The sequence below is a fragment of the Akebia trifoliata genome, chromosome 12, assembly GCF_017979445.1.
Source record: "Akebia trifoliata isolate Shusen 1 chromosome 12, ASM1797944v1, whole genome shotgun sequence".
Lineage (NCBI taxonomy): Eukaryota > Viridiplantae > Streptophyta > Magnoliopsida > Ranunculales > Lardizabalaceae > Akebia > Akebia trifoliata.
The window spans coordinates 6761512-6782031 of NC_141386.1; the positions used below are offsets into that span (position 1 = coordinate 6761512).

At 35.7% G+C, this 20520-nt stretch overlaps 1 long non-coding RNA gene across 1 annotated transcript; it reads left to right on the forward strand.

Moving 5' to 3' along the window:
- Positions 1-110: 110 nt before the first annotated feature.
- Positions 111-20128, forward strand: LOC147388811 (uncharacterized). The gene is made up of 4 exons (XR_015170521.1): positions 111-364; positions 16392-17252; positions 17373-19422; positions 19667-20128. It is a non-coding gene; the product is annotated as an uncharacterized LOC147388811 (long non-coding RNA).
- Positions 20129-20520: the final 392 nt, after the last annotated feature.

The window sequence follows — 20520 nt, forward strand, 5'->3', positions numbered from 1 at the left end:
TTGATCTAAGAATGAGTTTATTTGTGGATTTGCAGAGAATGCAAGATAACTTGAACAAGCAGAAGGAGATTAATAATAAACTCTGGAGATAAATTAGGTAACCCGAAGGCTTTTTTCACAAATCGTATAAAAAAAAAGATAAATTTGGGGATTTTTTTTATATTATAGTTGTGATGGGTTTAATTAGGGTTTCTGTAGTCTTGATGAGGTTAACTAAGCAAGGTTTTTGTAGTATTAATGAGTTAATTAGGTATTATTTGATAGGCAGAGGATTGGGGAAGATCTGAACGATTTGACCATCCACGAACTGCGCGATCTTGAGCAAAATATGGAAAGTTCACTGAAGACTGTTCATGATCGAAAGGTAAGAGTTCTTATTTGCGAGGATCTGTGTGAGTTCTTAAAAACTATATTTCTTTCTCCTCACAAATCAACAGATAAATTTAGATGCAGAAAACACCAATTAAAGTATTAAATATTTGTAAACTCTGATCTCTTGCCATTTACAAACTTCATCTAGTGATTTTTGGACAAATTTCCAGTGGATTTCTTGAATTTGGATCTCTTCCAATCGAATTCAAACAAATGAACCTTTCTGATTTCATTAGAAGATTTGGAGGTGTTTCTGCAAAAATCCCTTTTGGACAATTTTTTATGGTAATAGTCATTAATCTTTGTGGCCTTGGGTCCTTAATCATGTAAGCTAACAAGGATTAATCTTCATTATTGTGTAAAACAGTTTCAGGTGATCTCCACTCGGACTGAGATAAAATTAATGAAATAATGGGTCCATGGCTAATAGCTTGGATTTTCTCCATAATAAAATGTCCATTCCACTTGAGCTATAATGGTATTTTCATAATAGCCAAAATTTGTTTTTGGTATTGGTTACGGATCATCTTCTAATTTAATACTCTCAATTCCTTCGTAACAGGATAACATGGAGTGCTGGCACACGAGTTCTTAAGCGATACACGTCACCGTCTTCAGTCACTATTGTATCTTTATTTCATATAATGCAGAACAATTTTTCACTCCATTTGAATTCTGTAGCGAAATTTCCAGATTTTGCGTTTTGAGAAATATATTGGGGGATGGGTTTTGGATTGAGGTGGATAAGTTGGATTATGAAATGTATTACAATAGTATCGTACTCGATTCTTGTCAACGGGAGTCCGGCTGATCTTTTTAGAGGGTCAAGAGGTTTGAGGCAAGGGGATCTGTTATCTCCGTTTTTGTTTCTTATTGTTGCTGAAGCTTTAAGGAGGTTGTTTAGAAGAGCGGTTGACTTAGGTAAGCTTTCGGGGTTTAGGGTGAATGAAGGACCGTTGATCTTTCACCTTCAATTTGTCGATGATACCCTAGTATTTTTGGAGCATTCGAGGGACCAAGTGAGGGTGCTCCGTGTGACGCCTCGCCAAACACTAACACAAAACCCCATGTCAAAACTCAAGGTACTAGGTGGCACCTCGAAATTTCGGCATGGTCTCTTCTGTTTATGTTAGCATTCTAAGGCGTTCAACCTGCACCTGATAAATGACATACATTCTTGCATATATATATACTCAAAATATAATAGTAGCGGAAGTCTATATACATCTAATAACGTACAAAAATCAGAGTGCGGAAGAAGAAGTTTATATACATGATTATACAGGAATTCCTCACTATAACAAAATTCCTAACGCTTAAAACCAAATCTATATTACTCTCAGACAAATTGAGACCATTAGGGGTAATAACGCCAATACTCACCAGGTAATAGACTCTGGTCATCTATCTGACCCACCAGATGGTCTTTACTCGTTGGTTCTAAGCCCGCCGCGCCAACTGCAGGCTCTGAAGCTAAAAAAATAGAAAGGAACGGGAGAGTAACAATGGTTACCTAGTAAAAAAATAAACAATTTCTGCTAATAACCCCTCCTAACATGAACGAATAAACATACTGGATCATTTTAAAATATACAAAATTTTACAGAAGAAACTACGATTAACTGGTACATATAGCCAGGGATGAGCAACTAAACATTTTAAAACTCACATTACATCAATCAACAGTACTCATTATAACATTCTTTTATTTATAAAAATCTAATTGATCAAATGGAAATATTAGCCATGCATTTCATTTTATATATCAAAATAAGACAACAAATACATAATACACAATGGTGGAGTATTGGAATTAGAAAATTGGGATTCACGACTGGATCGCTCCCAATCGGGACATGATGTTACAATTCTTCTTTGGCTTTTAGTTCCTGATTTTGTGGCTGGTCGCTGTTTACCACGCTTCGTTGACCATTTATTCGGCTCAGGCTAGTCGTTTGACGAAACCGTAAGCAATAGGTCTCTTTTCGATGTGTCAGAACGTTCGACTACTATATATTGTTAGTGATCACTGACTAATCATCTTCGTCTATGCCTATCAGGCGTGCATGTGATTCCCAAATATACAAACCATTCATATACGACCACCTTTACATTACAAGTTCACTGGAAAAGATAGAGAAGAATAACCCGGATTCCAGTTGTGACTCCACTCTCATATGAGTCTCATACCACGTATGAGCTTGGTGGTCCCTACCGTACATCCCAGGATAGTACACTACTCTGGATGATATGACGCACTATCCCTTCAGGCATTCACAGACTCTTTAACAGCTCACAAACAAGCTACATATATATATATATATATATATATATATATATATATATATTATATATATATATATATATATATATATATATATATATATATATATGGGTCCCGTTCAGCAACAAACATTTTGACAAATATTTTGGCAAAATATTTTGGCAAAATATTTTTCAAAACATGGGTTAGAGGTTTTAGAATGGGCTAATTTTTGGTGAGGATGATCTCTACGGTGAGGAGATCATCCTCACAAAAAATCAGCCCATTCCAAAACTTTTAGCCCCAGTTTACAAGTTGAAATATCGTGGACCGTCCATTTTTTGTAAACCATTTTTGATGGGGTTAGAAGTTTTGGAATAGGCTGATTTTTGGTGATGATGATCTCCTCACTGTAGAGATCATCCTCACCAAAAATCAGCCCATTCTAAAACCTCTAACCCATGTTTTGAAAAATATTTTGCCAAAATGTTTGTCAAAATGTTTGTTGCTGAACATTTCCCTATATATATATATATATTACTTTCATTTGAAAACAAAAGAGAAATTAACAATACAAGGTTGAGAATGGATATCTAGTTTCCTACCATGCAAGTATAATCACCCGGCCTAAAATAAATAACATAGCGGAAATGTAAACAGCGCCTCGCGCTAAGAGAAATTTAAATAAACATGCAACCAACAATATTATCCCTGGATATCTATTTACCAACCTACACACAACACAACAACGTAAAATGCAGACATCACCGCTCGGGTGTGACTCTGACATTTTACCGTTTCATACCCTTTTTCCGATTTTTACAATTTTTAATCTCTTCAATAAAATATCCATTTTCTAATATTCATCAACTTAATATGAGTTCATTGAATATTAAATCACATTTTCCAACTATAGAATTTATTTTTATCAATAATATTGAAAAATAATACAAATTTTATATCAAAACGGGGTCCGAGCAATGCACAAGACCCAATTGATAGAAATAACCCGTTAAAATAACCTACCCACGTATAATTTGTTAAAAAATACAATTAATCATATAAAAAATGCAATTTCTGGCGTGAATTTTTAAATAACAAAAGAATTCTATATTTTGGAAATACATCAAAATTTTTTTGATAAAATCTTAAATGTAATTTTCACAATTTACAATTACTAATAGAAATTGAAAGTTCCTTACAATCTCTAGGCAAAAGGATCGAAGCGTGTGCACGGAAATCGATGCGATCGGCGCTGAAATCGAGATGGACAGAACTTCGAAGCAGCTGATTTTTGAAATTGGCCCGGTGGTTTCAAAGATCTCGATGTGGTTGTCTTTTCTCCCTTCTGTGGCGGAGGATGGTTTGACCCCGGTCGAAGTTACAAAGTTCCCGTATGTACGTACGACTGATTTTTGATGATACGGGGTGAAAAAGAAGATGAAATGAAGGGATCTTGGGTGGATTTTATAGATGTCGAAGCTGCAGATCTTTTTTCCTTTTGCGGCGATCGTCAAAGGTGGACCGTTCGCGACGAATTGGAGGTTGAAATTTTTAAGAAAAACAAAATTTTTGTTAAAAGTTTTCGTTGGCTGTATTTTGACGAGTTGGAGAAGATGAGATATATTTAAAAAAATTTAAAATTTTATTTATATAAAATTTGAGACGAAATCGGTATTTCGCCTATTATTTTGATCGACGATAACTTGGCCATCTGGACTCAAAAACTGACAAATGAATACTTTATTTCGCCTAATTTTTCATTTCAGATCTAATTGTACACTCAATTTCTACAAATTATGTCTCTATCAAAAGTTTACAATTTTAGTCTAAGGTGACCCCTAAACTTGATGTCGTTTTCATTTTTGACAATAATTCGACTTCCTAATCTCCAAAAATGACAAATAAATAGTCCATGTTCAATAATTTTTTGTTACGAACCCAATGGTAAAATCGAATCTTAATAATTCTTACTTTAGATAAAAATTACTATTTTAGCCTGGTCCGACTCGGTAATCGAAGATTTTACAAGTTTTATATTCGAACTCGCATTTGAGCGTGTTTACAGGCTAAAGTATGTTTTTCGATCATTTTGAATTTAATGGTGAGGTTAGATTCCATTAAAAATGATCAGAAATATCCTAAAATTTTACCCTAAGTCCCACTTTCAAGATTTTCTTAAAATTTCAATATTTATTTTTTCTTGAGATACGAATTGAAAGCTCGGGGTTTTACATTCTCTCCCCCCTTAATAAAAATTTCGTCCTCGAAATTAAAATCATACCTTATCGAGCTTTGCCGCGATTCCACTAACACGACATGTATAATAAACAACACCTATTTTCGATTACCATCTATTCTTAGTCCCAAACCGATTTGATTTATAACTCATAAACTTATGTCCCCCATACTCTGTCAACCCAACACATTCATTAATTAATCACTCTAATTCAAACTCATACTCCAACTAATCCATTATTTGTATAATCCTAAGATGACAATCAATTCACCTTGTATTACTTCCCCACCAATGTCTATCAACAACAATCCTTTCATGTCTTCTTTATTCTTTATCTTTATTTTTTTCATCAATTACACCGTCTATTATGTTTTACCCTTACTTGCATGAATATTACTCCTCAATGCATAGTTTTACCGTATAACCAAGGGCATTTTGTGACTCGCCTATTAAAAACCAATATTTAACCGGACCACGCGTGTGTTTTTTTTTTCCTTCTCGTCTAAAAATTGCTCGTAAAAACAAATGAACCTTACCTTATAAGAAGGGTATGTCTTGATTGTAGACTTTCTCTCTTTAGGATGGATGTGGGCACAGGTAAGTGGTAGTCGCTGCTTCTACGGAGTCATAATCTTTACTTATAACACTTTTCGTTTCAAGGAGTGAAAATGAGTCACAATTGAAGTCTCGAAGTGAGCATTTGTCTGTAAAAGGCATTGATCACGTAACAAAAATGAGAATAATGAATTCTTCTACTGGAAGGTGATCGTGAAAGGAGAAGGCAAAAGAAGAGTTAGAGTCGACACCGAGGATAGAAAGATGAAAGGGAAATGATGATCTATCTTTTTAAAGGAGGAGAATCGATTCAAGAAGTCGTAAAGCAAGAGCTGCTTCATCTAATAGTTCAGTGGTTAGGTCCCCCAAAGTTAAACCATCTTCAATCGAAAAGAAAGATACGCAACTCTCTGTGTTGATATTCGATGAAGTAGCTCTCGACATGAAGGATATACACGAAACACCTGCTTATCTACTAGTGTAATATATGGAGTAATTGACTAGACTATTGATATAAAGACTAGCATACCAATTGAACAGTACCTGATGGAACTACAACTAGAAATCAGTCGGAGTTAACCAGTTGAAACGGAACTGACAACATAGAATGACACTACATTTCTTCTTTAAACATATCCAATAAATTGTCTCGCAAATTAACCACGTGTGAAGGATCTGGCAAATACTTCTTCACCATGGACACGTGAAACACCTTGAAGGCTTGCTCGAGTTGCGGTGGTAGAATCATTTTGCAAGACACACATTTTCTTACTCTACCCCCAAAATTACAACTTCTACTAGATACTAATTAAATATCATTGTAATATCGATTAAACCTTATTCATTTTAGTTCCAAACTAGTTTCATTCCTTCACCCCATTACTATTAGTTGAGTAGTTTCTACTCCGCCCACTTCCCGAAGCTTCGTAGTTCCAAATTATAATAAATATCAAATCGCTAGAAAAAAAGGGTGAGGTTAAAGATGAGGATGGGATGATAGCATAGAAAGTGGAAAGCGGTAGGAAAAAGGTTGGTTGTTTAATCCGTTCCAAATATTATACTAGAATAATGAATAGTGGGAAGAACAGCTCTAGCAAGTATGCAAACTTTCAGCATAATTATATGATCTAGAAGAACCGGTATTGAAAAGAACTCTAATTTCTAACATTATAATTAGAAATTGTACTTTTCAAAACTTCATCGGAGACAAGTACTTTCTCCTTGGTCATAACCTTTGCTCGCGCATGTGATAGAGGACATTCTTTCTTTATATGTCCCACCTGATCATATGCGTAACATGTCAACAATCTTGTCTTCATAGATCTCTATAGAGTAGGCAGTTTGTGGCACCCTGCCGATCGCTAACACAAATCCCCATGTCAGATCTCGAGGTATTATGTAGCACCTCGAAATTTCGGCATGGTTTCCTCTGTTTATGTTAGCATTCCAAGGCGCTCAACCTGCACCTGATAAACAGCATACAATCCTGCATACATACATAATGTAATAACGAGCGGAAGCCTATATACATCTAATATCATACGATAAATCAGAGTGCGGAAGAAGAAAATTTATATACAGGATTATACAGAGATTTTCTCACTCTAACAAAAGTCCTAACGCTCAGAACAACATCTATAATACTACCTAGACAACCTAACACCATTAGAGGGGTGTAGCCCCAATACTCACCAAGTGATAAAGTCTGGCTATCTATTTGACCCACCAGATGATTTTCACTCGTGCTCTATACTTGTCTCGTCAAGCTTCAGATCTGAAACTAAAAAAATGGAGAAGGAAAGGGTGAGTAACAATGGTTACCCAGTAGGGAAACAAACAATTTCTGCCAATAACCCCTCCTAACATGAACGAATAAGCATACTGAATCATTTTAAAATAATCAAAATTTTACAGAAGAAATTACGATTAACTGGTACATATAGCCAGGGATGAACAACTAAACATTTTAAAACTGACATTACATCGATCAGCAGTACTCACTATAACATTATCTTTTTATACAAATCTAATTGATCAAAGGGAAATAATAAACATGCATTTCATTTTATATATCAAAATAAGCAACAGATACATAATACACAATGGTGGAGTATTGGAATTAGAGTGTTGGGATTCACGACTGGATCGCTCCCAGTCGGAACATGATGTTACAATTTCTCTCTGGCTTTTAGTTCCTGATTTTGTGGTCGGTCGCTGCACTTACCACGTTTGGTTGACCATTTATCCGGCTCAGGCTGGCCGTTTGACGTGACCGTAAGCAATGGGTCTCTTTTCGATGTGTCAGAACGTTCGACTACTATAGATTGTTAGTGATCACTGACCAATCATCTTCGTCTATGCCTATCAGGCATACATGTGATTTCCAAATATGCAAACCATTCGTATACGACCACCTTTACATTTCAAGTTCACTGGTAAAGATAGAGAGGAATAACCCGGATTCCAGTTGTGACTCCACTCTCATACGCGTCCTATACCACGTATGAGTTTGGTGGTCCCGACCGTACATCCCAGGATAGTACATCACTCCGGATGATACGACGCACTATCCCTTCAGGCATTCACAAACTCTTTAACAGCTCACAAAATAACTACATATATATATTATTTTCATTTGAAAATAAAAGAGAAATTAACAATACAAGGTTGAGAATAGATATCCAGTTTCCTACCATGCAAGTGTGGCTATCCGGCCTAAAATAAATAACATAACAGAGCGCCTCGCGCTAACAGAAAGTAAATAAACATGCAACCAGTAACATTATCCCTGGATATCCGTTCACCAACCTGCATACAACACAACAACGTAAAATGCAGACATCACCCCTCGGGTGTGACTCTGACATTTTACCGTTTCATACCCTTTTTCCCTTTTTTCGACTTTTACAGTTTTCAATCTCTTCATAAAATATTCATTTTCATATATTCATCAACTCAATATGAGTTCATTGAATATTAAATCACATTTTTCAACTATAGAATTTATTTCTATCAATAATATTGAAAAAACTACAAATTTCATATCAAAACGGGGTCCGAGCAGTGCACAAGACCCAATTTATGGCAATAATCCGTTAAAACACCCTCCCCACGTATAATTTATTAAAAATACAATTAAACATATCAAACATGCAATTTCTGGCGTGAATTTTTGAAATAACAAAATAATTCTGTATTTTAAAATACATCCAAATTTTTCGATAAAATCCTAAATGCAATTTTCACAATCTAGATTACTAATAGAAATTGAGAGTTCCTTACAATCTCTAGGCGAAAGGATCAAAGCGTGTGCGCGAAAATCGAGGCGATCGGCATGGAAATCGAGACGGATCGAACTTCGAAGCGACTGATTTTCGAAACTGACTTGGTGGTTTCGAAGATCTCGATGTACTCGTCTCTTCTCCCTTCTACGGCGAAAGACGGTTTGACTCCGAAATCGATGAAAACTGAGGTCGAAGTTACGAAAATCTCCGTATAAAAATACGGCTGATTTTTGATTATACGGGGTGAAAAAGACGAGAAAACGGAAGGAACTTGGTTGGGTTATGTAGAGAATGAGGCTGCGGACGTTTCTCCTTTCTGCGTCGGAAAGCGATTTGACCCCGAAACGGACGAAATCCGAGGTCAAAGTTTCGAAATTTCCGTATCCAAATACGGCTGATTTTTGACGATATCGGGTGAAATAAAAAGTGAAATGAAGAAAGGTTGGGTGGGTTTTGTAGAGAACGAAGCTGCGGACCTTTTTCTCTTCTGCGACGATCGTCGAAAGTGGACCGTTTGCGAGAGATCTGAGGTGGAAGGTTGAAGAGAAAAAAAAATTCATTTCGTATAGTTCTCGGCTGTTTAGACGCGTTGGGGAAGATGAGATTAAAAAAAATTTTAAATATTATTTATATAATATTTGGGACGAATTCGATATTTCGCCTATTGTTTTGATCGACGATAACTTGGTCATTCGGTCTCCAAAACTGACAAACGAATACTCTATTTCGCCTAATTTTTCATTCCGGATCTAATGGTATAGTCAATTTCTACAAATTATGTCTACGTCAAAAATTTACATTTTTAGCCTGACGTGACCCATAAACTTGATGTCGTTTTCGTTTTTGGCGATAATTCAACTTCCTGGTCTCCAAAAATGACAAATAAATAGTCTATGTTGAATAATTTTTTGTTATGAACCCAATGGTATGATCGAATTTTAAAAATTATTGCTCCAACAAAAAGTCATTGTTTTAGCCTGGTCCGACCCGATAATCGAGGATTTTGCAACTTTTATATTCGGACTCGCATTTGAGCGTGCTTATAGGCTAAACTATGTTTTTCTATCATTTTGAATCTAATGGTGAGGTCAGATTCCATTAAAAATGATCAGAAACATCCTAAAGTTTTACCCCTAAATCCCACTTTCAAGATTTTCTTAAAATTCCACTATTTATTTTTTCCTCGAGATACGAATTAAAAATTCAGGATTTTACACAGTTGGTAGACTAGGGTCTGTAGGCTCTGAACCTACCTTGTTGATTCCTTTGGCCCTGTTGGCATTATTGGAGCTAAAACTGCTCTCTATCTCAGTGATGTGGGAACTCTATAACTTGGTAGTAGAAGAGTTCTATATAATGGATACACTGATCCGGGGGAGATTGACCTCGAATACATCGGCCTCTTGCCCAAATCTGATCTGGAAGGAAAAGATGTCTAAGGTCGACTAATTTGTCCTCTGGAGGTTTGTAACTCCATCTCTCATCATTCTACCCTCTAAAGTCGATTCATCTTATTTCTATAATTGGTAATCTCAATCATTGACCTCCTAGCCCTTAGGTAAGGTTATAGTCCTCTAAAGAATCTACAGCCTTCTGTAGATCTGTCAAGAGAAGCTCAAGCGCATATCGTGACAACTTAGTGAACATCATCTTATAGTCTATAATTAATAGATTACCTTACACTAATCTCAAAAACTCATAGTGTTTGATTTCTTGAGCAATCTCAGATATAAATTTATCGAGAAACATCCTCTCGAAGTCTACCCACTCAAATGATCCATCTCTTAATACATTTATCTCAAAACGTTACTAATAATTGGCATCCCCGTCCAATTAGAATGTAGTCACTTCACCCACTGATCTCTCGCGCACTACATGACACTTAAAATATCTCAGGTCTTCAAAACTCACTCATTGATCTCCATTGGATCGAAAAAAAATCCTAAATTTTGGTGAATGTAATCATTGGAAATTCTACAATTACATTCCTGAAGTTACTTGTCCTTTGGGCTGGGGAATTCTCTTATTCTTCAAAGATACGACCTGTGGTAGTGTTCCTTGAGGTGGAATAGTATAAGCCTCTTGCGAAGAAGTCCAACGATTCCTTATTTATTGGACTTAGTGATGCACCTTGCAATTGTGGTAAGTCTTATACCATTTCTAGTTTCTGACCACTAGTCTTATCTATTCGGGGTGGCATGAGTACGTTATCCACTTTATTAAAATCTGGTGGCCTTATTATTCCCTGAATTAACTTGTCTACATTTTCCTTAGCCACAGATCTTTAATTGGTTGACGTCAACCCGAACATTGCTCTCCTTTATGTTCCAATTTGTCACATTCGTAAGATATCACAACTCTTTCTTCCGATTGATTTAGTAGTATATGTTGTTGTTTCTTATAAAAGTCTTCCATCCATTGAGTGGGTATGTCTATCATCTCGCTCCTCACGTATGATTATTTTTCCTATGAATTTGCTAGTTTCGTAATTATTTGTCTCTTATTAGATACTAATTGTCTTCCTTCTATTTGGCTTCGAGGTGGTAGTGGTTATATTAATCATATTTTCTCTCTGAACTTGACATGAGACTCGGCCATCTGTTCCATTAATAACATTAGCTGTGTTATCAGGTCAATAGTCTGATCCAGAACTTATCTCGTCTCTATTGCGTTTCGGCCTTTACCTCGTCTACTCCTCTCGCTTGTGTTTATCCATAACAAGGCACTTATGAGAATAAGGCTAAAATCGCTCTTACGTAACTATGAATTACTATCATAGCTTGAAACTTAGTAATGGATTCCATTTCCATTACTAACAGAATAAACTTAGAATCCTATCTTAGGCTTACAAGGCTCTATAAACTTCTAGACACGGGAGAACTCGTAATTCCAATACGGAACTACTAATGAGTTCGAATACCGAATTCCTAGTAACACTCTATAACTATTGCTCTAATATTTGTGGTATTAGGCAATTCTCCAAAACACAACAGATCTGTATCCCATACGGATCTAATGCTATGCTCTGATACCATCTGTGACGCCCCGCGAAACACTAACACAAAATCCCATGTCAAAACTCGAGGTACTAGGTGGCACCTCGAAATTTCGGCATGTCTCCTCTGTTTATGTTAGCATTCCAAGGCGTTCAACCTGCACCTGATAAACGACATACATTCCTGCATATATATACTTAAAATATAATATTAGCGGAAGTCTATATATATCTAATAACGTACAAAAATTAAAGTGCGGAAGAAGAAGTTTATATACATGATTATACAGGAATTCCTCACTCTAACAAAATTCCTAACGCTCAAAACTAAATCTATATTATTACTCTTAGACAAATTGAGACCACTAGGGGTAATAACGCCAATACTCACTACGTAATAGACTTTGGTTGTCTATTTGACCCATCAGATGATCCTCACTGGCTGGTTCTATGCCCGCCTCGCCAACTGCAGGCTCTGAAGCTAAAAAAATAGAAAGGAACGGGTGAGTAACAATGGTTACCCAGTAAATAAACAAACAATTTCTGCTAATAACCCCTGTGAACATTAACGAGTAAACATACTGGATCATTTTAAAATATACAAAATTTTACAAAAGAAACTACGATTAACTGGTACATATAGCCAGGAATGAGCAACTAAACATTTTAAAACTCACATTACATCAATCAACAGTACTCACTATAACATTCTCTTTTTATACAAATCTAATTGATCAAATGGAAACATTAACCATGCATTTCATTTTATATATTAAAATAAGAAAATAAATACATAATACACAATGGTGGAGTATTGGAATTAGAAAGTTGGGATTCACGACTGGATCGCTCCCAGTCGGGACATGATGTTACAATTCTTCTCTGACTTTTAGTTCCTGATTTTGTGGCTGGTCACTGTTTACCACGCTTCGTTGACCATTTATCCGACTTAGGCTGGCCGTTTGACGTAACCGTAAGCAATGGGTCTCTTTTCGATGAGTCAGAACGTTCGACTACTATAAATTGTTAGTGATCACTGACTAATCATCTTCGTCTATGCCTATCAGACATGCATGTGATTCCCAAATATACAAACCATTCGTATACGACCACCTTTACATTACAAGTTTACTGGTAAAGATAGAGCGGAATAACCCGGATTCCAGTTGTGATTCCGCTATTATACGCGTCCCAGACCATATATGAGCTTAGTGATCCCTACCGTACATCCCAGGATAGTAAACCACTCCGGATGATATGACGCACTATCCCTTCAGGCATTCACAGACTCTTTAACAGCTCACAAAATAGCTACATATATATATTACTTTCATTTGAAAACAAAAGAAAAATTAAGAATACAAGGTTGAGAATGGATATCCAATTTCCTACCATGCAAATGTGACAACCCGGCCTAAAATAAATAACATAGCGGAAAGGTAAACAGCGCCTCGCGCTAACAGAAATTTAAATAAACATTCAACCAACAATATTATCCCTGGATATCTGTTCACCAACCTACACACAACACAACAACGTAAAATGCAGACATCACCCCTCGGGTGTGACTCTGACATTTTACCGTTTCATACCCTTTTTTCCGATTTTTACAATTTTTAATCTCTTCAATAAAATATCCATTTTCTGATATTCATCAACTCAATATGAGTTCATTGAATATTAAATCACATTTTCCAACTATATAATTTATTTTTATCAATAATATTGAAAAAGAATACAAATTTTATATCAAAACGGGGTCCGAGCAGTGCACAAGACCCAATTGATGGAAATAACCCGTTAAAATAACCTACCCACATATAATTTGTTAAAAAATACAATTAAACATATCAAACATGTAATTTCTAGCGTAAATTTTTAAATAATAAAAAAATTCTATATTTTAGAAATACATCAAAAAAATTTCGATAAAATCCTAAATGTAATTTTCACAATCTACGATTACTAATAGAAATTGAAAGTTCCTTACAATCTCTAGGCAAAAGGATCGAAGCGTGTGCACGGAAATCGATGCGATCGACGCAAAAATCGAGATGGATCGAACTTCGAAGTGGCTGATTTTCGAAACTGGCCCAATGATTTCAAAAATCTCGATGTGGTCGTCTTTTCTCCCTTCTGTGCCAGAGGATGATTTGACCCCGAAACGGATGAAATCCGAGGTCGAAGTTACGAAGTTCCTATATATACGTACGGCTGATTTTTGATGATATGGGGTGAAAAAGAAAATGAAATTAAGGGTTCTTGGGTGGGTTTTATAAATGTCGAAGCTGCGGATCTTTTTTCCTTTTGCGGCGATCGTCAAAGGTGAACCGTTTGCGATGAATTCGAGGTTGAAATTTTTAAGAAAAATAAAATTTTCGTTAAAATTTTTCGTTGGCTGTATTTTGACGAGTTGGAGAAGATGAGATATATAAAAAGATTAAAATTTTATTTATATAAAATTTGGGACGAAAATAGTATTTTGCCTATTGTTTTGATCAACGATAATTTGGACATCCGGACTTCAAAATTGACAAATGAATACTCAATTTCGCGTAATTTTTCATTCTGGATCTAATGGTATAATCAATTTATACAAATTATGTGTCTATCAAAAGTTTACATTTTTTGTCTGAGGTGACCCCTAAACTTGAAGTCGTTTTCATTTTTGATGACAAGTCGACTTCCTGATCTCTAAAAATGATAAATAAACCATCCATGTTCAATAATTTTTCTTTACAAACCCAATGGTAAAATTGAATCTTAATAATTCTTATTCTAGCTAAAAGTTACTATTTTAGCTTGGTCCGACTTGGGAATCGAGGATTTTGCAAGTTTTACATTTGAACTCACATTTGAGTGTGCTTACAGGCTAAAGTATGTTTTTCGATCATTTTGAATCTAATGGTGAGGTCAGATTCCATTAAAAATTATCAGAAATATCCTAAAGTTTTACCCCTAAGTCTCACTTTCAAGATTTTCTTAAAATTTCAATATTTATTTTTTCTCGAGATACGAATTAAAAACTTGGGATTTTACACTCCGTGTGCTGTTTCGAGGCCATGTTAGGATTACATACTAATTTGCAAAAAAAAAAACTGTTCGGAGTAGGGGAGGTAGAGGATATTCATTTGATGGCTACTACTCTTGGTTGTGAGTATGATACCTTGCCCACTACCTATTTGGGCTTACTGTTGAGAGCACCTTACAATAGTTCCAAAATCTGGGATGACGTGATTGAGAGGTTGGAAAGAAGGTCGAGTACGTGGAAGGCTAATTATTTATCGAAAGGAGGGAAAGTGACCTTGATAAAAAGTACCTTAACGAGTATTTCGATTTACTTTCTTTCTCTATTCATACTTTCGAGGTCCGTCGAAGTTAAATTGGAAAGGCTCACAAGGAACTTTCTGTGGAATGATAAGAACGGTAAGAAGAAATATCATTTGGTTAGATGGAAGACGATTTGCATGCCCAAGAAGAATGGGGGTCTGGGTATTAGGGGTCTTAGATTAACCAACAAAGCGTTTCTAGGTAAGTGGCTTTGGAGGTTTGGTGAGAAGAGGGGCAGTTTGTGGAGGAAGGTGATTAAGGCCAAATACGGGGACAGGAGTCTAGGTTGGTACAGCGGCAAGTCTAAAGTCTCGTATGGGTGCAGTGTTTGGAAAGAGATTTTGAAAGTTAGGAAGGATTCCAAGCAAGGGATTAGATTCAAAGCAGGCATAGGAGACAAAATCAGATTTTGGGAAGATAGTTGGTGTGACTATTCATCTCTGGCGACTCAATTCCCATCCTTATACACTTGTTTTATTAAGAAGAACTGTTCAATTCAGCAGTGCTTGATTCGCAACGAGTCCGGTCCTACTTGGGATTTGGGGTTCAGGAGAAATTTTAATGATTGGGAGCTAACTGAAGTTACATCTTTCCTTAATCTCCTGCATACATGTCACCTCAAAGAAAATGAACAGGATAGGTGGGAATGGACTAGAGCGAAGGATTCGAGATTCTCTGTAAGGTCATTCTATAAGCAGCTCATTCCTCTTGCTGAGCGAGCCATCCCAGGTTCTATTATTTGGTCAAGGTCAGTGCCCTAAAAAATCTCCTTCTTTGTTTGGTTGGCGTCCCTTGGTAGGATTCGTACGAAGGATAACTTAATTGTTCGGGATTGGATCACTCCCAACTGTTGCCCCCTTTGTTTTTAATTCATTGTTCTTTTTCCTATCAAATTTGGTCAAATTTCCTTGGTTTATTTCGTATCAATTGGGCTCTTCCTCGTAAGTTTTCCTCATTGTTGGATGAATGGACCAGTAATGTCTTCCATACCAGAAAACGTTATCTGTGGACTATGCTTCCTTCGACTATTGCTTGGGGGATTTGGATTGAGAGAAATAACAAGGTGTTTAACAACAAGATCAATAGCTCTTATGCAAGTATTTTAGAGATCTTGGGATTTTTATACCTATGGTTTAAGCAAAACATAAAATTTGCAGGGTTTTCTTTTGATGATTTTATTTTTAGATGGGACTCTTTATGTAATTAGTGTTTTTGTTTGTTTATTTTCCTTGTTGTTCTTTTGAGGCCTTCTTGGCCTCCTTGTTTTCGGTTCTCCTCTTTGCAATATATTATACTTATAAATAAAAAAAAACTTGTGGATTGTTCTGATGAATACTGAAATTTAAATTTTAGGTATGCTGGTGTCATTTGGGTACCATGTTAGAACCACTTCTTTGTGTTTTACAAGTTGACACTTTGACCAAATATAACACGTCTGGTGAGTAGACTTGTAATTAATCTCTCATCCCTCTTTTAGTTTATTAGTTGGTATATTAAGTCTGAAGATGATATTTGAATCCCATTTTAATGTTTATTAACATTAAAAGAACAACTTTCATTGTATCAACTATGTCTTGTAACCATTGTTGTCGATCATGTACTTCGAAGCTTGAATCAGTTTTTTTTTTTTTTTGAAATTATATATAAATACATTTAATTTTTTGTAGGTGAAGTAGTATGTATTCCGCTCCCTCATAGTACCACATCAATCTGGCCTCTTCCATTTGGTTTACTCCAAAAGGCAGCCGGGGGAAATCATCCAACCTATGTGCCATTTTCAACTTCAAGCCCATTATTAAATATACGTGATTTATCCCGGCCAAAAAGAGAACTTGGGTACAATCCACAACACAATCTCAATGCACTCAATTCATTTGATCATATTGTCAAGAGGGACATACCTAAGATGTCCTCACATTTGATTTTGAGAGATCCATTGGAAGAACCTCAGGTATGCTTCATTGTTTGATTTCCAGATGTGATTGTTCTTTTCTTGTAACATGTATCCTTAAGCCATCAACTTAAGTTTGTAGCTTTGTATGCTTATGTTCTTTTTTACAAGCACTTTAACCATTCAATTGAAATAATTGTTTGGTATACCCTCCCCGCCAATATTTCTGGAAGAAATGGACCAATTGAGCACCATGAAGGATTTTGATGAAAGATCAATTTGGACCAATGATTCAATTCCTCTAATAGCATCATACAATAAAGGTTATTTATTTATTTATTTTAATAGTTGGTTTTTAATATATGCACTTTTGAAGTTTTTTCAACCCATAAAAAGCAAATTTATTATATGTAACTATTCTTCTTATTTTCATTTTGTGCCAGGCAAGATGCAACATTCAGTGTAGCTTGTTGAAGTTGTTGGTTCCAACCTTGAAGCTTCCAATGCAAGTTCATCTGAAGTAGTTCCTGTTGCAGTATTATCGAAACAATTCTCTTTCCGAAGGAAATGGCAAGGAAAAGGTGCCCGGTCTTCTGCTAGTAAGGTGCATGTTCACTAACTCTGTTAAATTGATATATTGATGAATGCTTAGGGAAAATTAACGAAGAAATTGATAAATTTACAAAGAAAAGAAGGGAGATGGGAAAAAGGATCCCATCTTTATTCTTTGTACAATGACTCCTTGGACAATAATATGACCTGTATATGTTGTCATCTTTATTTGTTATCTTTTGTCGGGTAAAACGTGGTTTCTCGTGAATGGGGCTGAAAAAGCAACCCTAACATCCATGAGAGGGAGAAATTTTGCCTATAAAAAGAGAGGGGGAAATTGTGAGAGCCTCACAAAGATTTTCAAGCAATAGAACAAGCAAAAGATTAGGAAGATCTTCTAGTTATATCATCCCATTTGAAAACAAAACATTCAAACCATAAATCACTGAACTTCCCCAATATGGAAGTCCATTTGAACATCAGGGCCTTGTTGTTAGGTTTGTATTGTTGTGGTCAATTTCTTTTGCATTTTATGGTTAATGTGCTAATGAAAGTGACTTGGTTTACTACTTGAGTTGTCTTGGTTTTGGCAAGAAAAAATTGGCGTGCACTTGTCTTTGTTGAGCTGACCTTGGGAAGTTAATGAATAGCCTATGTCAAAGTTGAATTCTAAATTCTCATTATCTTTGTAAACTTTCTGAGGATGGAAAAAGGACTTCAAGTTGTTAGTTACTCATCAGGTTCCAAGTTGTAATATGACAAGCTCATAGTCTGAATACAAAAGAATGGACATATGTTGATGTTTGATGTTGATACAAAGTGTCAGATTGACCACCCCCCCCCCCTACCCGTTGTGTCCGCACATTGTAATTGGACAGTACATAATGGATGTTTTATCGTCGTCATGTACTTCATTCTGAATTGTGGAGCCACCATTTCATTATCTGGGGTTTATCATATATAATGATATAGAAATGAGGAAGATGCTGCCCATAAGATCAGAGCTGGATGGTTGAAGTGGGAGTGTGCTTCTAGAATACTATGTGATCGATCCATCACAATCAGATTAAAAGGAAAATACTAGAAGATGACAATAAGACTAGTTATGGTTTATGGAGCTGAATGTTGGGTGTTCAAGAAGCATCATGTTAATAAATCGAGTGTAGTAGAGTCTGGATGTTGATGTGGATGAGTGGCAATATTGTTATGTATGGGGAATGGATTTTTTCTTTCAGTAGGGAGGGGTCCTCAGCTTGCTTTCAATGTGTGATATCCATTTGAATGTTGTGTTCATTCTTTGACTACGTAGGTGGGACCACTTCCTTCTCGTGTAACTTAACTCAGGATTGTTCATCTGATGACAAGTGTACACTCAGATGAAGATTTGTATTCTTTTTTACCTTTAATGGTATTTTATTTTATTTTCATTTGTAAACCATCATGCTCAGGACTAGTAAGTACCATAAGTATAAGCGTTTGATAATGCACCACAAATACACTACCATGAGGTGACAGGTTCAGAACCACCTGACCCACAAATGACCCTATAGAAGAAAGCAGCATGATTGATACTTAACATCGACTAGCCGTGTCCACGTGTCTGTCGTTAGGTTTTTGGCCTATTTGATAATCAAATTCTAAAACTATATGTTTGATACAAAGTACAAAGTAAATGCAGATAAAACTAGTTTTCAGAAATTAGAAAGTAGTTTCCTTTTACATTTTAATCTGAAGTGAACCCATTCAATGGGCAGGAAGCAAAACCGTAAGTTCTTTATGAATTTTTTTTTTATTACTATATTTGAATGTTAGTTTGCTTCTTTGGAATACCAGGTTTTGCCATTTTGCAGATACAAAAATGATCCAGAGATCTTGGTCATGATCAATCTGATAGCCTCATATCAACGGAACGAGATATTGGAGTTTGAGAAAATCCTTAAGGTTTGATTCTTGTCCAATCCATGATGCCATTACTCTTTCTGTTATTTTGAAGTTTATCTTGAAAGAAAATTGATATTTCATTTAATTACTTGGTGCACACTATAGAGCCATTCAATTACTTGATTTACTTGTTATTCTTAGCTTATTTCATTGATCTACTTCCTGATTAAATTTGATATCCTCATTTGATTCTCCTTCTTGCATTAAACTTTTTGATAGAGTGTTTCCATCAATGTATAAATAGGGAAAGTCAATGGTTTCGTATCCATGTTATGGTAGTTGGAGTGGATATGGAAGCTGAGGAGCCAATCTTCGATGAGATTGTAGGTAAGGCGTGGATGCATTTGGGGAATGTTGATGCTTGGGTTCATTGCTACAACTATGAAGGTAACATCGTGAACAACTTGTTTACATTATTCTTTAAATTATAAAACGGATGTCTATCATTATTTGAGATTATATTATTATGAAAAAATGATGTAATTTCCATTCAATTGTTTCTAATTATAATAAGTAGTTGCTTAATAATTCTTCATTTTTAGACTTTTGTTTGAATTCCTGATTATATGACGTTAGATGGTTCAGAAAATAATTAGATTGATAAAAGTTGAAGACGAGGGGTATTTGGGTCTTTTCATATTGTTAGTTGGGGTCTAGGTCAGTAATTTCAAAATATAGGGGTATCTCCAATATTCAGTAACATGTGAGGGGGGCAGGTGTAAAATTAAAAAAAAAAAGAAAAATTTCAAAAAGTTCTTATAGCGACTCGTGACCATAGCTGAAGATCTAATTTTTTTTTTAAATACCCTATAACGACAGTTGTTGACCGTCGCTAAAGGCATATATATATTTTTTATAAAAATATCCTATAGTAACGGCCAATAGAGGCTGTCGCTATAATACATATAGCGTCGGAGGCTTTTGCGACGACCACCAATGGCCCGGGTGGCTGTTGCTATATGTTTTTGTGACAGATTTTTCCCTTATAGCCCGATTTTGCTGTAGTGTTTGTTTTTTTGTCAAATTTAATAAAATTTTATCCTCTACAACCCTTAAGCATTGGAATACGTTTTTGGATGCCACAAGTTAAGCCTAAAG